This window comes from Mauremys mutica, chromosome 2, assembly GCF_020497125.1.
Source record: "Mauremys mutica isolate MM-2020 ecotype Southern chromosome 2, ASM2049712v1, whole genome shotgun sequence".
Lineage (NCBI taxonomy): Eukaryota > Metazoa > Chordata > Testudines > Geoemydidae > Mauremys > Mauremys mutica.
In genome coordinates this window covers 232,000,952-232,008,057 of record NC_059073.1, presented here as the reverse complement: position 1 = coordinate 232,008,057, position 7,106 = coordinate 232,000,952, and positions in this window count along the sequence as shown.

Sequence of the window (7,106 nt, the reverse complement as noted above, 5' to 3'; positions counted from 1 at the left end):
CAAATACTATAATGTGAAAACAAAACAACACATTTCCAACTGAAATACATTGAAAACAAATGAGAAGGTCCAATTAAAAAATAAGGAAATAAAGAGCTTGGGAAAGTGATAAATTCAGGGCTAACAGCGATTGCTTTGAAAATACCCAAGGAAAGCAAACACTTTCAGATACTTTTTACAAGTGGCAAGAGCTGAAATTAGATGAATTTCAGAGTGGGACAAGTTGCACACTGTAAGGTCACTACAGCAAAAGAGAGATGGTAAAGACATTGAGGAATAAGGCCCCGATGCTTGTTTAGAGCATATTGATATTCATATCCTAGAAATATGTTTAAAACAATACTGAGTGCTTTGTTGAAAAGCAAGGAAAGTTAAAATGGAAGGTGTAATTCTACATTGGATCACTAGGGGAACTGTTAATTGTGACTACTGTCTGTCAAACCAATATGCTGCTTTGGGAAACAAGAGAATGGGTGGGAAAACTGTTTGGAGAAGAAAATAGGTATGGAACAAAGGGATGTCTGAGGAGATGACCAGGCCCTTCAAAATGACCATAACTCTGCCCCACATTGATTACTGTCCTAAGGAGTCCACCAGGAGGCTCTTCCACTGCTAACACTTCCTGCTGGGCCAGGGCCTCCTCCCCCTCTACTGTCAGCCATCTTGTCCACCTCTCCCCAGCTCTGAGTGTAGGAGGCTTTGAGAAGAAATACCATTATCTGTATTGCAATCCTACAACTTCAAAACTCATGAGTCAGACCCTCCTAAAAAAATCATGAGATTGGCTTAAAATGCATAAAACAATACATTGCAGGGTTTCTTAGACCATCTCCTGATTTTTAAGGCTTTAGAGGGAAATCCCAAATGTTTCTGGTTGAAACTGAACCTTAAATGGACACACAAGTGTGAAGATCACCCTGCTGGTTGTTTGGAAGAGGAGTGTGTGTGGGGTGAGGAGTTTGTGCATGCCGCTTCTACGAGGTGCTGTCAAGAGCTCCCAGTACAGAGCCTGAAGTAGGTCACAACACTTCCTTATTGACCCCACACTGTGGATGTCCCTAGCCTCTGAGTGCCAGAAGCTGGGAGTGGACAACGGGATGGATTACTTGATAATTGCCCTGTTCTGTTGATTCCCTCTGAATGGCTTTGGCCACTGTTGGACTACAGGATCCTGAGCTAGATGGACCTCTTCCTCAACCCTAGCAGCCTCATTGTCAAACAGAATGCTGATGAGGGCCGGGGAAAGGAGTCAGCAGGGACCATGGAAGATGAGGAGCATGTGATTCTGCATCTCTGCCTGGAGGAGGCAGGAGAGGAAGCCCCCCGACAAACCTGAGCAGGACCCTAAGCTGCAGCAGCAACCAGAACGTGAGGCTGGTAATTACAATGGCCCCATAGCCTGCCTCTTAATATCCCCTCTTGCTCTGGTGCTAAATTCCTGATTTGAAGAACCAGGGCATTTGAATTACTGTGCACAGATAACATGGCATACATTGCTATGTCTCTGTGGCTTTGAACTGCAGTGCTGAAACCATGGCATTGTCACACCCCATCCCCTTACCAAATCCTTCCAACCTCTGCCCCACCTGTCCAGTCCCTGCTCCGCTCCATGCTGAAATGGTCCCCAAGCAAGACATGGTTACAAATCAATGATTTTATTGATTTCTGATGAACCACTATCACACATTTCACTAAACTTATGTTTTAAAAACAGATTATTAATGAAAAATCATTGTGACCCTGTGTCTGTGCATTTCTCGGCCAGCAGCCAGGCAGTGAGGGTCCTGGGACCACGTGGACTGGGGGAAGGGAGGAGTTGGGTTAGGAAGGTCCCAGTTGGGGATGAGACAAGTTATAGAAAACATATAGTTTGTTGTCTGAAGTTAGTAACGGGTGTCTTTTGTCCCTTTGAATATTAAACAGTTTCAGTGCTTTTCCCACCCCACCCTCATCTTACAGTCCCCGTACAAATGGATGGAGGTGGAGTGGGAGGGTGAGGTCAGATAATGGTAAGGGAACAGAACACAGTTGTAAAACTCTTTGGTTGTCTGTAAGTTACAGCAATCCTTTCTCCTTTGGAAGATTACAGTTTTTTTACCGTCCCTATCCCTGGTGTCTGTCTGACTTCTCCCTACACCGACCCATGCTGCAGAAGATGGGGAAAACAGGCTTTGGAGAAGGATCCAGTCTGGTGGCTGGATAAACACAGGGCAGTGTCCCTTTACAGTGGAGAAGTAAGGGGCTTGTGATGCTCATCTGAAACTTCAGAGAACCTAATAAAGTTGTGGGCAGTCTCTTTCTCCCCTTGTCCCTTTCACCATTGTTAGGTGGGCACAGGGGCATGATTTTCTGGTGATACCAGGAATGGGAAGTGAGTGGGCAGTGTTCGTGATTCGCATCTCCTTTTGCATGGAAACTCTGTAAGCTTGCTGAATTGTCTCCCAGTCCTATAAGCATATTTCAGCAACTTTTTGGTATAGCAGAAACTCCAGGTGGGTCTTGAGGTTCAACGGCAGTGTAAATCTGCTTGGTCCATCTTCATAGCTGACCAAACCCCTCTATTCAGCAATATGTAGGGGGCAAACATTAGCAGAAACATCTCTCTTGTGTAGATGGCTGGATCTCCTCCACAGGACTGGAAAGCCACCCCTCTTTTCCATTCTGGTACCTTGAAAACTGCTATGTTTCTCCAGATGTTAGCCCAGCTTTTGAAGAAGACATTGCAAATTGGTAACAGAGCCCCTGGGAGGAACTGCAACCCCTCCACCTCAACCCCCTTGAAACATTATGAACATTTTATATTTTTAAAAACATCAGGACATTTTTCTTACCACTAGTAGCCTCTGCTCTTTCCTTATGGGCTGCAGAAGTTGTCTGAGAACCATTCCTGGAATGCTGAAAAGAATCAATAGTGTGGCCTTCCACAGCAAAGTTATGTTATGTGAGGGGATTTCTCAGCGTCTTCCTAAGGAAAAAAAATGCTACCCTTGTCTTTGGACTGGCAGGACCTTCAGCTCCCAAGGGAGAAGCCATTCCACCAGGAAAGCAGCAGCAGCAACCCAGAGACTCATAGACTTTAAGCCCAGAAGGAAGCATAATGATAATGTAATCTGACCTCCTGCACATTGGAGTCCACAGAAACTCACCCACCCACTCCTGTAACAGACCCATAACCTCTAGCTGAGTTACTGAAGTCCTCAAACCATGATATAAAGACTTCAAAGACAGCAGAGGCAGATGGAGAAGGACCCTGGAAGAGCTGCTTATAGGGATGGGTAGAAAAACCAGGAGCAGTTTGAATTCCTCAGGGCACTGGTGGAGTGGGCACTTCAGCAGGAAGGTACATTGATGAACTGATTCATAGAGCAGGAGACACAAGGGAAAGGGAGCATTCCCTAATGGAGAGGCTCATTGAACTGGTGGCTGAACAAGTTTGGGGTCCGCCTGCTGCTGAGGCCACTAAACAACAATGTGATGCAGCTGCGAAAAAGACTAATATTCTGGGGGTATATTAACAGAAATGATGTATGTAAGATGGTGGGGGATAACTGTCCCACTTTGTTCAGCACTGGTGATGCCTCAGCTGGAGTAGTGTGTCCAGTTCTGGATGCCATACTTTAGGAACGATATGGACAAACTGGAAAGAGTTGAGAGGAGAGCAACAAAAATGATAAAAGGTTTAGAAAAATCTTATAAAAACTGGACCTGTTTAGTCTTGAGAAAAGGAGATTGATGGGTGGGGGAAAAACCTGATAATCTTCAAATATATTAAGAGCTGTTATAAATAGGATGGTGATTAATTGTTCTCCATGTCCACTGAAGGTAGGACAGGAAATAATGGGCTTAATCTGCAGCAAGAGAGATTTAGGTTAAATATTAGGAAAAACTTTCTAACTATTAGGGTAGTTAAGCTCTGGAATAAGCTTCCAAGGGAGGGTGTGAAACCCCCATCACTGGAGGATTTTGAGAACAGGTTGGACAAACACCTGTCAGGGATAGTCTAGGTTTATTTGGTCCTGCCTCAGTGCCAGGGGCTGGACTAGCTGACTTCTTGAGGTCTCTTCCATCCTTACATTTCTAAGATTCTATGACAATCTGTCCACAAATTGCCACTACCATCTCCTTCTCCTGCTGAGCCAGAGGATCCTCTTTCAAGGACTCCCCTGAGTGACCAGGAGGAGAACATAGAGCCTGTAGGACTCCTGGGACTTCATCCTCCACAAGTACCCAAAATCCCTCACTGGGGGATCCCCCTGAGCATCCAGGAGGGGAATAATGATCTGATGGGAGTCCTGGAATCCCACCAAGTGCTCATTCCCCCAAATCCTGTGCAGATGTCCCTGGTTTTCCTCAAGAGTGATTTCTCCCCATTGTTCCCCTCCGTGTCGGGGAAAGGCAAGGAGATAGCTTCAGAGACAGGAACATTTGGCCAGTGTTCCCAGTTTCATTCCCTTAATTTTTTAGATTTTTGGTTCACCTTTCTTTTAAAAAATATTTCAATGACACATTCCATCTAGTAGTTTTAATACATATTATCCTTTCCTTGACTTCAGTGTGGACCCCCCATTCCTCAGTATGATGAACTGAAGACGTTTTCAGGTTCGGGACTGGGCCCATGATTCACAGCACATGTATAACTCTCTGGTGGCATGATATTGCAAACACATTTTTTGTCTGTCCATCATCTCCCTCCCCAGCTTCAGAAATATCTGAAGTCCCAAGGAGACACAGGAGGGATGGGGAAAGTGCAGTTAATGTTCTGTGCTTTCAAAAAGGACTATTAGTTTTCAACATAGCAGAACTCTCTCTACAACACAGAAAAGGGGTAAATGAATGTGCTTATGGCTTAGTTCACCTGCAGAAAATCAGAACATAATTCCAGTAACAATACAGGCACTGACAGCATCTGCCACTACCTCATGCATAAATGGACCCTGCAGCTGAAATTACATTCCTGGTATGTAGCCCCAAAAGTATGTACCAATGTTCTATCATGTGCATTTTCAGCAACTGCATAAGGTGTGAAAGTGTCCCTTGGCACAAGTAGATGTTGTCCTCTGCCTCTCTGCTGTACTAAGGTGTGTGCAGATGTGGCATCCCTGATTTTCCATGCCCTTTGGGAACCACCACCAGTTTGCATGTGGCTGGGATCCAGCTGCCTGAAGAGAGTTTGTAAACCAGACTTGTTCTGAGCACCCTCAGGACAAAAGCATTCCCCTTCATCCACACAAATGTTACAGAGCGTGCAGCAGGTGACGATTATAAGAATGGCATTTGCCATATGGGCATTCACACAGGTGCATAAGCAGCACCAACAAAATTTCAGTCTCCCAAATGCTCACTCCATGACCATTCTGCAGTTACTGAGCTTGTAATTGAATTCCCTTTTTCCAGGTTGCCAGCATGTCAGGTTGGGATTCTTGCCCACAGTGAGTCCCAAATGGCTCTGTTTCTACTCTTTTTGGAAAGCATCCTCTTACTTGACATCCCCTGCTTGTAGTTTCTATTCTGAACCTTCAAGCTGGGAAGCAATACAGATTGGTTATATGTACACAGGGACTGTTATGGAACTCAGAGAGACTCCAGGCAGGGAGGAAGCTAGCAACTGAGGAGATATGGTTCTCCCACTCTAATAATACCATAATTTGTGAGGGGAACAAGAAGTCTAGAAGTGTCTCATTCAGGAGCGGAAGCAGTAGTGGAGAAGGAGGTGGGCTGAAGGAAGGAGATGGTTTTGCAGCCGTGGTTTTTCCTCACAAACCCATCTCCAGGGCTTCTTGCAAGAGGTCTTTTGACCACCAAAGAATCAACATCACTTCAATATTCAATATCACTTACAGCATGTCACTAGTTAAACGTACTTAATAGACAATCATTTCTGTTATTGCAAACAGAACTGTACACACCAGTACATATTTTAAAAAGCAATGTACAAATTATGTTTAGAGGCAAATTCTTTATATGCATCTGTCACGTTATAGGCAAGATAGGCTTACAAAGTTTAATACAATAAAATATTGTGGTTAAAAGAGACCTTGAAATGAAAGCTTTTTATAAGCTTTACAAAGTATACGACTATCAGGAGAGCCATGATCCCTGTGTATATAAAGGGCTAGATGCTGATGACAGCTGTTCAGGAGCATACATAAGAGGGAGTAGGAATCCCTTGGTCCACTGCATGGGCTACCTATGCCTTGGCTCTGTTATACCCACAGCATACATACAGAGAAGTTAGATAAAAATATCAAATACTCTTGCTGAAAGGTTACAATGTAACACTACTTTTAGTCTTATAATTAAAAATGATAACCCACAAGAATGCAAAGCACACAGAGAGACAAAGCAGGCTGCGCCCTAAAAACAGAGAAGCACAACTAACCCTGTCTTACTCGGGGGCGGCTCCAGGTATCAGGACGCCAAGCGCGTGCCTGGGGCGGCAAGCCACGGGGGGCGCTCTGCCGGTCGCCGCGAGGGTGGCAGGCAGGTTGCCTTCAGCGGCATGCCTGCGGAGGGTCCGCTGGTCCCGCGGCTTCGGCGGACCTCCCGCAGGCTGCTGCCGAATCCATGGGACCGGGGACCTCCCGCAGGCAAGACGCCGAAGGCAGCCTGCCTGCCGTGCTTGGGGCGGCAAAATACCTAGAGCCGCCCCTGGTCTTACTCTTGGCTGACTGGCTGCAAACTGACTTTGCTAGCACATCTCATGCTTTCCTACAGAGCCCCTGAGATGATCTAGCAGGAAAGGGAAAAGATAGCTTACATTTTTCGGTACAGCACAGGTTCCAGATGTGCAGGAGTAAATAGGCACTTTGTGCCTGCTACTCTCCTCTCTAGAGCAGGTGGGCACCAACATACCAGCCAGCACCATGAGACAGCATAGGGGTGGTGATATGATTTGCTGGTAGTATAAGCCTGCAGCAAATCACTGCCCTCCTCAACTTTAAGTGCAGTGGAGAAGCAGGGAATATTGCCTAAAGAGGTACAACTTCTTCCCTGCACTCAGAACCGTCCCTTGGGTACAGCAATCGGGGCAACAGCTCTGAGTCCTGCATTTTTGAGGGCCCCACGGGATGGTGCAATTGGCCAGTGTGGTTGGTTCTGGAAGTGAC